This window comes from Rutidosis leptorrhynchoides, chromosome 11 (assembly GCF_046630445.1).
Source record: "Rutidosis leptorrhynchoides isolate AG116_Rl617_1_P2 chromosome 11, CSIRO_AGI_Rlap_v1, whole genome shotgun sequence".
Taxonomy (NCBI): Eukaryota; Viridiplantae; Streptophyta; class Magnoliopsida; order Asterales; family Asteraceae; genus Rutidosis; species Rutidosis leptorrhynchoides.
This window is the reverse complement of record NC_092343.1, coordinates 335376586-335394344: the sequence shown is the minus strand read 5'-3', so window position 1 is coordinate 335394344 and position 17759 is coordinate 335376586.

The window sequence follows — 17759 nt, the reverse complement described above, 5'->3', positions numbered from 1 at the left end:
ATGGTGTTCCTCTAATACGAGCCATCGTTTTCCACAATGGTTTAGAAAAACCTGGTGGTTTAGAGGTTCCCGGGTCATTATTACATTTTAGAAAATACGGATGTTGCCGATACATATAAAGTTCATCGGGGTTGGAATCGGGTTTCTCTATTTTTATACCTTTTCCCTTATTATTTTCTTTCGCTTTATTAAATTGGGTCGAGATAATTTCAATAACATCATCGAAATCCTCATCGGGATCCGATTCATCGGAAAATCGGTAATCTTCCCAATATTTAGCTTCCTCGGCGGAAACACCATTGACCATTATTAACTTTGGTCCGTTGGTTGAGAATTTTCTTTTATTTAATCGATTTACTATAGGTATCAATATTTCTTCCTCCGGAACATCTTCTTCTTCCGGTTCCTCCTCTTCCGGTTCCTCTTCTTCCGATTCCTCCTCTTCCGGTTCCTCCTCTTCCGATTCCTCTTCTTCCGGTTTCTCTTCGAGAATTTGTGAATTTTCCTAAAATATATTCGATTCTTCATTATTATTAGGTGAATCGATGGGATTTGTACTAGTGGTAGACATCTATCACAGAATATCAAACACATTAAGAGGTTAATATATCACATAATATTTACATGTTAATAATATATACAGTAGTTTCCAACAAAAGTGTTAAGCAATCGTTTTTAAAGAAAACACGGACGAAGTCCAGACTCACTAATATATCCTAACAAACTCGATAAGACACACTAATGCAAATTTCTGGTTCTCTAAGACCAACGCTCTGATACCAACTGAAATGTCCCGTTCATATTGATTATTAACGTTCCATATTAATTGATTTCGTCGCGAGGTTTTGACCTCTATATGAGATGTTTTCCAAAGACTGCATTCATTTTTAAAACAACCATAACCTTTATTTTATCTATAAAGGTTTAAAAAGCATTACGTAGATTATCAAATAATGATAATCTAAAATATACCATTTACACATGACCATTACGTAATGGTTTACAATAAGAATATATTACATCAAAAATAAGTTTCTTGAATGCAGTTTTTACATAATATCATACAAGAATGGACTCCAAATCTTGTCCTGATTTTAGTATGCAACAACGGAAGCTCTTAATAATCACCTAAGAATAAACATGCTTAAAACGTCAACAAAAATATTGGTAAGAATATCCCCTATCATTTCGGGAAATCCTTCGGACATGATAAAAACGAATTCGAAGTACTAAAGCATCCGGTACTTTGGATGGGGTTCTTTAGGCCCAATAGATCTATCTTTAGGATTTGCATCAATTAGTAGATCGGTTTACTAATTCTTAGGCTACCAAGCAAAAGGGGCATATTCGGCTTCGATCATTCACCCATATAATGTAGTTTCATTTACTTGTGTCTATTTCGTAAAACATTTATAAAACAGCATGTCTATTTCGTAAAACATTTTTGTTGACGTTTTAAGCATGTTTATTCTCAGGTGATTATTAAGAGCTTCCGCTGTTGCATACTAAAATAAGGACAAGATTTGGAGTCCATGCTTGTATGATATTATGTAAAAACTGCATTCAAGAAACTTATTTTTGATGTAATATATTCTTATTGTAAACCATTATGTAATGGTCTTGTGTAAACGGTATATTTTAGATTATCATTATTTGATAATCTACGTAATTCTTTTTAAACCTTTATCGATAAAATAAAGGTTATGGTTGTTTTAAAAATGAATGCAGTCTTTGAAAAACGTCTCATATAGAGGTCAAAACCTCGCGATGAAATCAATTAATATGGAACGTTTATAATCAATATGAACGGGACATTTCAGTTGGTATCCGAGCGTTGGTCTTAGAGAACCAGAAAATTTGCATTAGTGTTTCTTATCGAGTTTGTTATGATGCATTAGTGAATCTGGACTTCGACCGTATTTTCTTTAAAAATGATTGCTTAACATTTTTGTTGGAAACTATATATTATTAACATGTAAATATTATGTGATATATTAATCTCTTAACATATTTGATATTGTGTGATAGATGTCTACCTCTAGCACAAATCCCATTGACTCACCTAATAATAACGAAGAGTCGAATATATATTGGCAAGATTCACAAGTTCCCGAAGAACCGGAAGAAGAGGAACCGGAAGAAGAGGAACCAGAAGAAGAGGAACCGGAAGAAGAAGAGGTTCTGGAGGGGGAATAGTAGGAACCACAGAAAACCGGTCAAATAAAAGAAAATCCTCAACCAATGGACCAAAGTTAATAATGGTCAATGGTGTTTCCGCTAAGGAAGCAAAATATTGGGAAAAATTACCAATTTTTCGATGAATTGGATCCTGACGAGGATTCTGATGATGTTATAGAAATTACCCCAACCCAATTTAATGAGGCAAAAGAAAATAATAAGGGAAAAGGTATCAAAATAGAGAAATCTGATTCCGACCCCGATGAACTTTATATGTACCGTCAACACCCGTATTTTCAATATCGTGACAATAACCCGGGAACCTCTAAACCACCAGGTTTTTCTAAACCAATGTGGAAAATGACGACTCCTATTAGAGGAACATCATATATCCCTAGAAGATTAGGAAAAAGAACCAAGTCCGAAGAAGAAGAAACCAGTGATTCAGATTAAAGGGGTGTGAGCATGTTGTGTAATAAATGTATTGTAGTGTGCTTGTACTTTTATGTTCTGTGTAAAAATTGCTTGTATTATTTGTTATTACGAATCTAATCCTTGTCTATTTTACAGTATAAAAACAAAATGGACGTTAAGGGTAGACAACTGAATATTTTAGAAGACCTACCAGAGGATATGATTGAGGAAATCTTGTCTAGAGTCGGTCAGAATTCATCAGCACATTTAGTTATGGCGAAATTAACTTGTCAAACATTTGAAAGACTTTCCGGAAATGCCTTAGTTTATAAAAGGCTTTCCTTTGATAGGTGGGGTATATCACATTGGGGAGACCGTAAGTTACGCCGTGTTTTCTTTAAAGCGTTAAATGCGGGGAACCCAAATGCAATTTTACGCTACGGGTTAAGAACCTATTTTGACTCAACATATTCCAACATAGGATTTCATGAATTAGAAAGAGCTTATAACATGCAACATAAAGAAGCATGTTATGCTTACGGGTTAGTGATGTTCGCTTCTCACCAAAGTGAGAAAAAGAACATCGGATTGCAGCTTTTAAATAAAACCTTCCCACAAGTGACGGATTCAGTAGTTGGGGTGAGAAACAAGGTTTTTAGATTATTATGGGGCTGTTGGACATTACGAAACCCTCGTCCTTTTGACGACGTTACAACATGCCACCTAGCCAATGGTCATAATGGTTATTTTCCACAAGACCAAGGATGGGAAGTCATCTTAGTAAAACCAGAATACATGACTTGTTTCTGGACTTATGAATTACGTGTCTTTATTTCCTTTGCTGAACAACTTGCGTATTAACTATATTTATCTTCAAAACTGTCCTGTATCATAGTGTACTATATTTCATGTTATATGTAATATAGTGAAGTTGTAAGTTTGAAGAATATTCGTATGTGATATATTATTATAATCAGTTTTTCATATGGAATTGTAGTAGTTAAATTGTATATTAGCTAATAAGTATGAACTTAACGGGTAGGTAGTACCCGAATTTAAACTTATAAAACGCTAACATGAAGAAAAAGCTTTTATAAATGAGTTCATATTATGCTACGAAGTACTATTGACTACTCTTAATACTCTGTATGATTAACTCGATTCAGTTGTCTATTTTGAAGGAAATGGTACCGACTACTCGACACACCATGAATATGAACGAAGAGGAATTTCGTACCTTTCTTGCTGCAAATATAGCTGCAGTACAGGCTGTGCTACATACCAACAATAACGCTGAATCTAGCAATGCAGCTAACGGCGCAAGAAATCGTGTAGGATGAACCTACAAAGAATTCACTGCCTGTAAACCTTTGGAATTTGATGGAACTGAAGGACCAATTGGATTGAAATGGTGGACCGAGAAAGTCGAATCGGTGTTTGCCATAAGTAAGTGTACTGAAGAGGACAAAGTTAAGTACGCTAAGCATACCTTCACAGGTACTGCGTTAACATGGTAGAACACCTATCTTGAACAGGTAGGACAAAATGCTGCTTACGCACTACCGTGGTCGGCATTCAAGCAATTGATGAACGAGCAGTACCGTCCTAGAAACGAAGTCAATAAACTCAAGGCATAACTTAGAGAGTTACGAACACAAGGGTTCGACGTTACCACATATGAACGACGATTCACAGAGTTGTGCCTATTGTGCCCGGGAGCATTCGAAGATGAAGAAGAGAAGATCGACGCGTTTATAAAAGGGTTACCAGTAAGGATTCAAGAAGATGTAAGTTCACATGAGCTCGCTTCTATACAGAAGGCAAGTCGAATGGCTCATAAACTCATAAATCAGATTGAGGGAAGAATTAAAGAGCAGGCGGCCGAAGAAGCCAACATGAAATAACTCAAGAGAAAGTGGGAGGAAAACGGTGACAAGAGTCACCAGTACAACAACAATAACAATTACAAACACAATCGCAACAACTATCCCAACAACCGCAACAACAATCGCAACAATAACCGCAATCCTAACAATAACTACAACAAACATCCCAACAACAACAACAACAACTACAACAACCGTTTCAACAACAATAACAATCCCAGCAACAACCTCAATAACAACAACGGCAACAAAAACCAAAAACAGCCATGTCATAGGTGTGAAGAAAATCACCAGGGGTTTTGCACGACATTTTGCAACAGGTGTAAAATAAATGGTCATAGCACGACAAAGTGTGAGGTCTATGGACCAAAGTTTAATAGAACTAAGGGAGCAAATAATGTCGGAACAAGTAATGCCGAAACGAATAGTGTCGGAGCAAGTAATACCAATGCTGTTTGTTATAAATGTGGAAAACCGGGCCACATTATTAGAAATTGCCCGAATCAGGGGAATACTAATGGGCAGGGCCGTGGAAGAGTTTTCAATATTAATGCGGCAGAAGCACATGAAGACCCGGAGCTTGTTACGGGTACGTTTCTTATTGACGATAAATCTGCTTATGTTTTATTTAATTCGGGTGCGGATAGAAGCTATATGAGTAGAGAATTTTGTGCTAAATTAAGTTGCCCATTGACGCCTTTGGATAGTAAATTTTTACTCGAATTAGCAAATGGTAAATTAATTTCAGCAGATAATATATGTCGGAATCGAGAAATTAAACTGGTTAGCGAAACATTTAAGATTGACTTGATACCAGTAGAGTTAGGGAGTTTTGATGTGATAATCGGTATGGACTGGTTGAAAGAAGTGAAAGCAGAGATCGTTTGTTACAAAAATGCAATTCGCATTATACGAGAAAAAGTAAAACCCTTAATGGTGTACGGAGAAAAGAGCAACGCAAAGTTAAATCTTATTAGTAACCTGAAGGCACAAAAACTAATAAGAAAAGGTTGCCATGATGTGATAGCACATGTCGAGAAAGTCAATTCCGAAGAAAAGAACATCAATGATATTCCCGTCACAAAAGAATTTTCCGATGTATTTTCAAAAGAATTACCGGGACTACCTCCACACCGATCCGTTGAATTTCAAATAGACCTTGTACCGGGAGCTGCAGCAATAGCTCGTGCTCCATACAGACTCGTACCTAGCGAAATGAAGAAACTTCAGAGCCAATTACAAGAACTTTTAGAGCGTGGTTTCATTCGACCAAGCACATCATCGTGGGGAGCTCCTGTTTTGTTTGTCAAGAAGAAAGATGGTACATTCAGGTTGTGTATCGACTACCGAGATTTGAACAAACTTACCATCAAGAACCGCTACCCACTACCGAGAATCGATGACTTATTTGATCAACTACAAGGCTCGTATGTTTATTCGAAGATTGATTTACGTTCTGGATATCATCAAATGCGGGTGAAGGAGGATGATATTCTAAAGACTGCTTTTAGGACGTGTTACGGTCATTACGAGTTTATGGTTATGCCATTTGGATTGACTAACGCACCAGCTGTGTTCATGGACCTCATGAAACGAGTGTGTGGGCCATATCTTGACAAGTTTGTCATTGTTTTCATCGATGACATACTTATTTACTCGAAGAATGATCAAGAGCACGAAGAACACTTGAAAAAAGTGCTAGAGTTGTTAAGGAAAGAAAAACTGTACGCTAAGTTTTCAAAGTGTGCATTTTGGTTGGAAGAAGTTCAATTCTTCGGTCACATAGTGAACAAAGAAGGTATTCAGGTGGATCCAGCAAAGATTGAAACCGTTAAAAAGTGGGAAACCCCGAAAACTCCGAAACACATACACCAGTTTTTAGGACTAGCTAGTTACTACAGAAGGTTCATCCAAGACTTTTCCAGAATCGCAAAACCCTTGACTGCATTAACGCATAAAGGGAAGAAATTTGAATGGAAGGATGAACAAGAGAAAGCGTTTCAGTTATTGAAGAAAAAGTTAACTACGGCACCTATATTGTCATTACCTAAAGGGAATGATGATTTTGTGATATATTGTGACGCCTCAAAGCAAGGTCTCGGTTTTGTATTAATGCAACGAATGAAAGTAATTGCTTATGCGTCTAGACAATTGAAGATTCACTAACAAAATTATACAACGCATGATTTGGAATTAGGTGCAGTTGTTTTTGCATTAAAGACTTGGAGGCACTACTTATATGGGGTCAAAAGTATTATATATACCGACCACAAAAGTCTTCAACACATATTTAATCAGAAACAACTGAATATGAGACAGCGTAGGTGGATTGAATTGTTGAATGATTACGACTTTGAGATTCATTACCACCCGGGGAAGGCAAATGTGGTAGTCGACACCTTGAGCAGGAAGGACAGAGAACCCATTCGAGTAAAATATATTAATATAATGATTCACAATAACCTTACTACTCAAATAAAGGAGGCGCAACAAGGAGTTTTAAAAGAGAGAAATTTAAAGGATGAAATACCCAAAGGATATGAGAAGCATCTTAATATTCGGGAAGACGGAACCCGGTATAGGGCTGAAAGGATTTGGGTACCAAAATTTGGAGATATGAGAGAAATGGTACTTAGAGAAGCTCATAAAACCAGATACTCAATACATCCTGGAACGGGGAAGATGTACAAGGATCTCAAGAAATATTTTTAGTGGCCGGGTATGAAAGTCGATGTTGCTAAATACGTAGGAGAATGTTTGACGTGTTCTAAGGTCAAAGCTGAGCATCAGAAACTATCAAGTCTACTTCAACAACCCGAAATCCCAGAATGGAAATGGGAAAACATTACCATGGATTTCATCACTAAATTGCCAAGGACTGGAAGTGGTTTTGATACTATTTGGGTAATAGTTGACCGTCTCACCAAATCAGCACACTTCCTGCCAATAAGAGAAGATGACAAGATGGAGAAGTTAGCACGACTGTATTTGAAGGAAGTCGTCTCCAGACATGGAATACCAATCTCTATTATCTCTGATAGGGATGGCAGATTTATTTCAAGATTCTGGCAGACATTACAGCAAGCATTAGGAACTCGTCTAGACATGAGTACTGCCTATCATCCACAAAATGATGGGCAAAGCGAAAGGACGATACAAACGCTTGAAGACATGCTACGAGCATGTGTTATTGATTTCGGAAACAGTTGGGATCGACATCTACCGTTAGCAGAATTTTCCTACAACAACAGCTACCATTCAAGCATTGAGATGGCGCCGTTTGAAGCACTTTATGGTAGAAAGTGCAGGTCTCCGATTTTTTAGAGTGAAGTGGGGGGATAGACAGATTACGGGTCCGGATATAATATAAGAAACTACCGAGAAGATCATCCAAATTCAACAACGGTTGAAAATCGCCCAAAGTCGACAAAAGAGCTACGCTGACATTAAGAAAAAAAGATATCGAATTTGAAATTGGAGAGATGGTCATGCTTAAAGTTGCACCTTGGAAAGGCGTTGTTCGATTTGGTAAACGAGGGAAATTAAATCCAAGGTATATCGGACCATTCAAGATTATTGATCGTGTCGGACCAGTAGCTTACCGACTTGAGTTACCTCAACAACTCGTGGTTGTACATAACACTTTCCACGTCTCGAATTTGAAGAAATGTTTTGCTAAAGAAGATCTCACTATTCCGTTAGATGAAATCCAAATCAACTAAAAACTTCAATTCATCGAAGAACCGGTCGAAATAATGGATCGCGAGGTTAAAAGACTTAAGCAAAATAAGATACCAATTGTTAAGGTTCGATGGAATGCTCATAGAGGACCCTAGTTCACCTAGGAATGAGAAGATCAGATAAATAAGAAATACCCGCATTTATTTCCAGAAGATACGTCAACACCTCCAACTGCTTAAAATTTCGGGACGAAATTTATTTAACGGGTAGGTACTGTAGTGACCCGAACTTTTTCATGTTTATATATATATATTAAATGAAATTGTTATTTACATGATTAAGTGTTTCAAACATGTTAAGCAATCAAACTTGTTAAGACTTGATTAATTGAAATAGGTTTCATATAGACAATTGACCACCCAAGTTGACCGGTGATTCACGAATGTTAAAACTTATAAAAACTATATGATGACATATATATGGATATATATATAGTTAACATGATATTATGATAAGTAAACATATCATTAAGTATGTCAAACCCCGTCCAAGTCCCCCTGGACGAAATCATCAATATCTGGTTCCATTGCGATGATCGACGCCAAGTAATGCCCTTAACATGAGCTAATGCACAGCGGAAGACTTAATTTGTACCTGAGAATAAACATGCTTTAAAATGTCAACACAAAGTTGGTGAGATATATAGGTTTGATGCTAGTAGCGTTATAACAATGGACCACAAGATTTCATGTTTATACATAATACACTCCTCGTGTATGGAAAAGTCGTTGAGCACTTGGTAACCATACTTAACATTTAAATTACAGCAGCATATTCTTAAATAAACCCTACACCGTACCAAGTGTAGTAACGAAACGAAGTACTGTGCAACCGTTTAAAACTGGTCGTCCAGCCCGGTTGGGGTTGTCAGGCCCGATAGATCTATCAACAGGATTCGCGTTTAAGCTCCTCACGTAAATATTAGCTACCAAGTATAAAGAAATATGCCATGGTACAACTCAACGTAGATTTTATTTTTGATCACTTGTGTCCATAATGTAAATCATTTATAAAAACAGCGCATGTATTCTCAGCCCAAAAATATTTAGAGTTTAAAAGGGATCTATATACTCACCATACTGTATTTTGTAGTAAAAATACATATAACACCATTGATCAATTATAAGGTTGGCCTTGGATTCATGAACCTATATCAGGTATATATATTAACACGTATAATTGTAACCGAACAAATTTATATATTATATCTGGAAATATATATTTTATTTTAATATTTATATAGTTTTATTTACATATGTTTTTAATTCGTTATATATAATTATTTATATAAATAAATAGTTATATGTAACATCATGGTATTTGTAATAAATATACTCTTATTTTAAAAAAATTTATTTGTAACATTGATATTGTTATTATGAAAGTAATAATAATAATGAAAGTAATAATAATATTATTGTTAATAATAATAATCTTAAATGATAATTTTAATAATAATAATAATAATACTAGTAAAAATTAATAATAACTATGTTAATAATAATTTCACTAAAAATATGATAGTTTTAACAATCATGATAATAATAATATTTATATTGTTAATAATGATAATCTTAATAATGATAATAATAATTAATAATAATAAATAGAATAGGTTACCTTAAAAGAATTTGGCCAAAAAAATATAAAGCCACAAGAGGGACTCGAACCCTAGACCTTCCGCTACCCCGACACTCCTCTTAACCAGCTGGGCTATTGCCCAATTTCTCAAATAAACGCATGTCCAATTTTATTTAACACATACTTTCTGTTTCCCCTATTTCTCCTTCATCTTCTTCAATGATTAATTCGAACAGGGAGATCAAAACTCAATTTAACGGATTTATAGACTAACTTAAGACTTATAAACAATAATACAATCATAAAGTGTGATCTTGGAAAAAAAAAAAAAAAAACAAAAAAAAAACAGAAACAGCTTGGTTGCTGCTATCGCAAGTTTTAAAAAAAAAAACAAAATTTGATTTTTGATTTTTAAACGTTTTTAGATAAAGCTTTTAACACAAATTGTGTTCCAAATCGTTCCTAAAAACTTTATAAGTTTCCAATTTAACCTGAAACATAACTGAAGGTTCGAATTTGATTAAAGAACGAAGGTTAACTTTTTAAATCCAAAACTTTGTCTTAAGAATTAGAAGTTAATAGAAGGAATTGGAAGCTAGGAATTTGCAGATAGTTTAAACGTTTTATTCCTAACACATCTACATTAATACATTTTACAAATTCATTCAAAGTCGAGGTTTTTGTATAATGAGTGAAGAACAGGGGTATCGATGAGGCTGTGTCCCCTTTATTTTCTGTTTTTAATCTTTGAAAAGTAGTGATATAATATATAGTGTGGAGAAAGTGAGATAATTGAATTACAGTGTGGATTGAATCGATCATATACAGGATTATATTGACAGGATATTCGGTTCAGTGAATTACAAAACAGAAAATTACAATTTTTAGATAAGAACATGTAACTATATTTGGATTGTTTTTGATGACAGATGTCGACTGAAATTTTTCAGTACAAATTACCAACAGTAAACCAAATTATGCACAGTTTGATGATGTTTACTTGAAACTGTTTTCCTTCTTTTGATATATAAAATGGTATATAAAAATAAATAGATAGATTAGAATGAATCAATAATGGTAAATAAATAAAATTTATAAAAGGTTAATTCGTTTGTTAACATATTTTGTTTATTTTCTGAATTGAATTCGATCCAATCAAAGACAGGATTAAAGATTGATAGGAATTGGAAACTGATTTCGATCTTATTCTGATTTTGTATCTAAAACATTAATACTAATAATTATTATATAAATGTAATGATAACAAAAATAGTACTTTTATTATTTAAAAAAAAATAACAATAATAATACAAATTACAAATATAATGGTAATTATTAATAATTTTGTAAATACTGATATATAATATTTTAACTTGTAATTATAAATTATTAATTAAGTAATATTTAATAATCATATTATGTAATAACTTTTACTGAATCTTTAATATTTATAATTTTTATACATAGAACGTATATTTTATATCTATATATATATATATATATATATATATATACACTTAATTATTTTGTATCTTATTTTACATATATAAATCTAATATTTAATTTATATTTTATAATTTCAAATTATTATATATATACATTTATATATCTACATATTTATTTACAACAATCGTTCGTGAATCGTCAGGCTTGGTCAAAAAGGTAACTGATTGTCCGAATATAGATTTCAACTTTCTAGACTCAACATTACAGGTTTTTGATTATCGTGTCGGAAACATATAGAGATTAGGGTTCAAATTTGGTCGGAAATTTCCGGGTCATTACAGTACCCACCCGTTAAAGAAATTTCGTCCCCGAAATTTGATGGAGGTTGTCATGGATAACAATAGGAATATTTTCACGACGAACATGAGGTAATATTGGAGTTTTATCATTATTGAGAGATTTTGAATAAAATGATTCGATCATGTGAAACGCACGAGTGGAGCTATCACAAAAGAGTGAGATGAGTAAATAAATATATTCGTTTCAAACGATGACGTAGTTACTATTGACTTCCGTGATTTAAGGGATATAAAGAAAATCTTACGTAATAAGATTTGGTTCTTCGGCGATCAGGATCTTCTTTGATTTAATGCGGCAATCTGTTTCGATTTCTTTGTCGGATATTTCACTATATCTCCATTCCCTTCTTTCCTTATTTCCATACCTCACATCTCTTATTCTTTCTTCCTTAATTCATACCTTAAAGCATTCGTCTTTATGCTCTATCCCATTCTAATCCTTGATATCCTCCTAACTTTCATATCTATCATTTTTTTTTTCATCTTCCACCAGAATAATCTATTTACTTCTACTATACTCTTGTGTTCATAGTGTTTCTAGTTCTCCCGTGTCTCTATATTGCTATTTGTATTGATATACACAGTTTGTAATTTCCGAGTAGTTATTGAGTTTTATATCTTCCCTTATACTTCGATGTCCCTGCTTCTGTCCTCTATAATCATTGTCATCCACAGTTAATGCTCTCTCCTAATTGCTGTGATTTTTACTTCAATTTTTATTTCGGAGCTTCATTCTTTTTCTTTTCCTCTTCTTCAACTATGCATCTCTTGTAATGGTCCAGAATTCACACATATAGATTTCGGAATGAACATTGTTAAGGTTTTGAGAAGGAAATGGTATTGGCACGATCTTGATTTGTCAAATTACCAGAATATCTGAAAAGATAGAACTATCAAGATGATATGTTCTTTATATGTTTGAAGATTGGATAGAATGTAAGAGCCGTGTAACATGGCACATGATGATGGTACTGTGAATCATTACATTCCATTAGAAACTTAACATAACTTACTGTAATATAATGAAGTTGATCAAGTTTCATTATATTATACTAATTCATGCATCAGTTCCTAACACTACTTCAAAACATTCATATTTTAAATTTGGAGGTTTCAGAATTTAGAAACTAACACAGTTTCTTTTATGATGTGATACAGATAGCGCGAGAAGATAGATGATTTCCGATAAGAATAGTTATAAAAATATCTTCAGAAACATTGAGGATATTTATAATGAAAGATATTATAATATCTTGGAACTTCTAATGCCGAAGGATGATGATGAAGAATAGTGTCAGCAAAGGTTTTAGAGTAAGGAGTAGGGTATGTACTAAGGATTTCAGCAGGCACTGAATCTTTTAAATTCTTTGAAGTCAAACTTATTCTTTGTGATTTGTCCACGGCTTACTTCATAGTTTCGCATAATCCGCTTTTCGGTACTAAATTTTCTATTGAGTGTTTCCAATACTCCGTTCTTTATCATCAACTTTTGGCTATTAAGACCATCTACAACATGCTGCTTCGTCAGTATTCTCAAAGTTAACGGATCTGGGTCATCGGTTATCAAACTGAGGTGGTTTCAGGAGAATTGTATTTTTAGATGGTTAAACGCTGATGATGGAATATAAAAGATTCTTCGGTAACGACAGCGAAAGAATAACGTGTATATATATCGAAACTAACCTTTCTGAGAAGTCGAGGTTAACTTGCTGGAGCTGTGACAAAATTGGCTAATTTGAAAAGGGATTGCAAAGTTATTTTGGGTAATAATAACACTAAAGAAATTAACACTGCTGCGTGTTAAACGTTGACTCAGTCTCCGAGAGTCTTACAGGAGCATAAGTCTTTTCTTCCGTAGATGAAACGCGGTTGGTTCATCCTCTCGATTGAGGGGTTTTCAAGAATCATGAAAGATTTGAACACGCATTGTAATTGTCGAGATACAAATGAGATTTAAGATGAAATCAAGTGGCAAGCTTGAAGAATTATTTAGTTTTATATGTTATAATCAATATTTTAATTTAATTCATTTTAATTGTCCAAAGTTAGCAGTCCAATAATCCGATGGTTCAATGATTCATATATAATTTAATATATAATATTCGAATTAAATAATACGTATCGTGACCCGTGTACCGGTCTCGGTGTCGATCACAACTCAAAGTATATATATTTTGGAATCAACTCCGACCCTGTATAGCCAACTCCCACCTTCACATATAGAGTGTCTACGGTTGTTCCGAAATATATATATATAGATGGGTCGATATGATAAGTCGAAACCTTGCATACGTGTCCCGTTATTTAAAGTGCGTAAAATAAATAAATGTATATCATGACCCATTATACAACGTGTTGTCTCAGAATTAATCCGACGTATTGTTGTACATGTGTCCCGACAGTATGTACAGTGCAGAAATTTAAAATTGCGAGAATGTAAATTGCAATAAATTAAATGTTAATCAGTTAGCTGGGAACAGTTAGCCGGAACAGTTAGCGTGTAATCCTATCACAATTTCAATTAATTAATTCATTTGTTTCTAACACTTTTTATTTTTGTCCAATGTTTTCCTCGTTATGCCACTTGTTGGATTCTGATAGGTTAAAATCCAAATATGAATATTGAATAGAGATGGTTATTCTGTGGTGAACAGATACGTATATCGGTAGTCGTAAGTAGGATAGTAAATGATCGTTGAATCAGATTCGAAGAATGTACAATGTAACTTATTAATGTGAATTCTAAATATTCCTCAGGTACTACCCACCCGTTAAAATATTTTCATCATTAACAGTTTGTACGAAAGAATTTTTAATTACAATTTTTATAAAAATATACTTGCATATATATTTTCTTCAGACGTAATTATGGATTTAATGAGTCAATAAGATATTAAACTCATTTGATTTATCGTTAATACTGAATTATATGATCTCTAAAACATTAGAGATTTCATAATCACCATGTCGAACGAAGATATATGAGGTAGAACGTTACGTAAAGCGAAGGTAATCGATGTAAAACGATATGTAGAACGAGAATTATACTTGAAGTACAGATGATGATATTGAGGCGTGTGATGTTGATATCCGAGGTACAGATCGTGATGTTGAGATTTACGACGTGATTGTGGTTGAGGTGTTAAGAGTATTGTCGGCGTTGATGATGGTGGTACGGTTATGCTGCTGGTGCTGCTGCTGGTGTTTGTAACCTCCGCACCAGATTTTCCAAAGCCATTACTCGAGCACGTAGTTCGTTAACTTCTTATATTATGTCGAGATGATTGACGATTGAAACGAGCGGGTGAGTAAGATTCAAATATAGGAGAATATATAATCGTGACGAGATATTCTAGAAATGAGAGGGTAAATGGTTTCTCGAACAGGTTCGCCGGTAAGTGCTTCCAGGTTCATCGCCAAGAGGGCAATTTGAGAAGGATCTTTGATGTGAAATGATTTTCGAATATAGGATGATATTCTACCTTCATAGAATATCTATAATACTAAAGATTTCGTAGCCTACAGAGGAACTTACGGCATATGACAAGCAAGTCTACAGATGCGCTAAGATATGAATTTTTGTCTATACACTATCGATGCACTAAATGCAGTAAGACGTGTCTAGACTAAAGAATGATAAGCAGACAATTCCCTAAGGATGATAAACAGATGGTTTCCGACTAGAAATGATAAGCAAAACTTTTGACAGGCAGACACGATCAAAGTCCAGACTTACTAATGTATCCTAACAACTACCAGTTAGACACACTAATGCAAGGTCTGGTTCGCTAAGACCAACGCTCTGATACCATTCTGTCAAACCCCGTCCAAGTCCCCCTGGACGAAATCATCAATATCTGGTTCCATTGCGATGATCGACGCCAAGTAATGCCCTTAACATGAGCTAATGCACAGCGGAAGACTTAATTTGTACCTGAGAATAAACATGCTTTAAAATGTCAACACAAAGTTGGTGAGATATATAGGTTTGATGCTAGTAGCGTTATAACAATGGACCACAAGATTTCATGTTTATACATAATACACTCCTCGTGTATGAAAAAGTCGTTGAGCACTTGGTAACCATACTTAACATTTAAATTACAGCAACATATTCTTAAATAAACCCTACACCGTACCAAGTGTAGTAACGAAACGAAGTACTGTGCAACCGTTTAAAACTGGTCGTCCAGCCCGGTTGGGGTTGTCAGGCCCGATAGATCTATCAACAGGATTCGCGTTTACGCTCCTCACGTAAATATTAGCTACCAAGTATAAAGAAATATGCCATGGTACAACTCAACGTAGATTTTATTTTTGATCACTTGTGTCCATAACGTAAATCATTTATAAAAACAGCGCATGTATTCTCAGCCCAAAAATATTTAGAGTTTAAAAGGGATCTATATACTCACCATACTGTATTTTGTAGTAAAAATACATATAACACCATTGATCAATTATAAGGTTGGCCTTGGATTCACGAACCTATATCAGGTATATATATTAACACGTATAATTGTAACCGAACAAATTTATATATTATATCTGGAAATATATATTTTATTTTAATATTTATATAGTTTTATTTACATATGTTTTTAATTCGTTATATATAATTATTTATATAAATAAATAGTTATATGTAACATCATGGTATTTGTAATAAATATACTCTTATTTTAAAAAAATTTATTTGTTACATTGATATTGTTATTATGAAAGTAATAATAATAATGAAAGTAATAATAATATTATTGTTAATAATAATAATCTTAAATGATAATTTTAATAATAATAATAATAATAATACTAGTAAAAATTAATAATAACTATGTTAATAATAATTTCACTAAAAATATGATAGTTTTAACAATCATGATAATAATAATATTTATATTGTTAATAATGATAATCTTAATAATGATAATAATAATTAATAATAATAAATAGAATAGGTTACCTTAAAAGAATTTGGCCAAAAAAATAAAAAGCCACAAGAGGGACTCGAACCCTAGACCTTCCGCTACCCCGACACTCCTCTTAACCAGCTGGGCTATTGCCCAATTTCTCAAATAAACGCATGTCCAATTTTATTTAACACATACTTTATGTTTCCCCTATTTCTCCTTCATCTTCTTCAATGATTAATTCGAACAGGGAGATCAAAACTCAATTTAACGGATTTATAGACTAACTTAAGACTTATAAACAATAATACAATCATAAAGTGTGATCTTGGAAAAAAAAAAAAAAAAAAAAACAAAAAAAAACAGAAACAGCTTGGTTGCTGCTATCGCAAGTTTTAAAAAAAAAAACAAAATTTGATTTTTGATTTTTAAACGTTTTTAGATAAAGCTTTTAACACAAATTGTGTTCCAAATCGTTCCTAAAAACTTTATAAGTTTCCAATTTAACCTGAAACATAACTGAAGGTTCGAATTTGATTAAAGAACGAAGGTTAACTTTTTAAATCCAAAACTTTGTCTTAAGAATTAGAAGTTAATAGAAGGAATTGGAAGCTAGGAATTTGCAGATAGTTTAAACGTTTTATTCCTAACACATCTACATTAATACATTTTACAAATTCATTCAAAGTCGAGGTTTTTGTATAATGAGTGAAGAACAGGGGTATCGATGAGGCTGTGTCCCCTTTATTTTCTGTTTTTAATCTTTGAAAAGCAGTGATATAATATATAGTGTGGAGAAAGTGAGATAATTGAATTACAGTGTGGATTGAATCGATCATATACAGGATTATATTGACAGGATATTCGGTTCAGTGAATTACAAAACAGAAAATTACAATTTTTAGATAAGAACATGTAACTATATTTGGATTGTTTTTGATGACAGATGTCGACTGAAATTTTTCAGTACAAATTACCAACAGTAAACCAAATTATGCACAGTTTGATGATGTTTACTTGAAACTGTTTTCCTTCTTTTGATATATAAAATGGTATATAAAAATAAATAGATAGATTAGAATGAATCAATAATGGTAAATAAATAAAATTTATAAAAGGTTAATTCGTTTGTTAACATATTTTGTTTATTTTCTGAATTGAATTTGATCCAATCAAAGACAGGATTAAAGATTGATAGGAATTGGAAACTGATTTCGATCTTATTCTGATTTTGTATCTAAAAC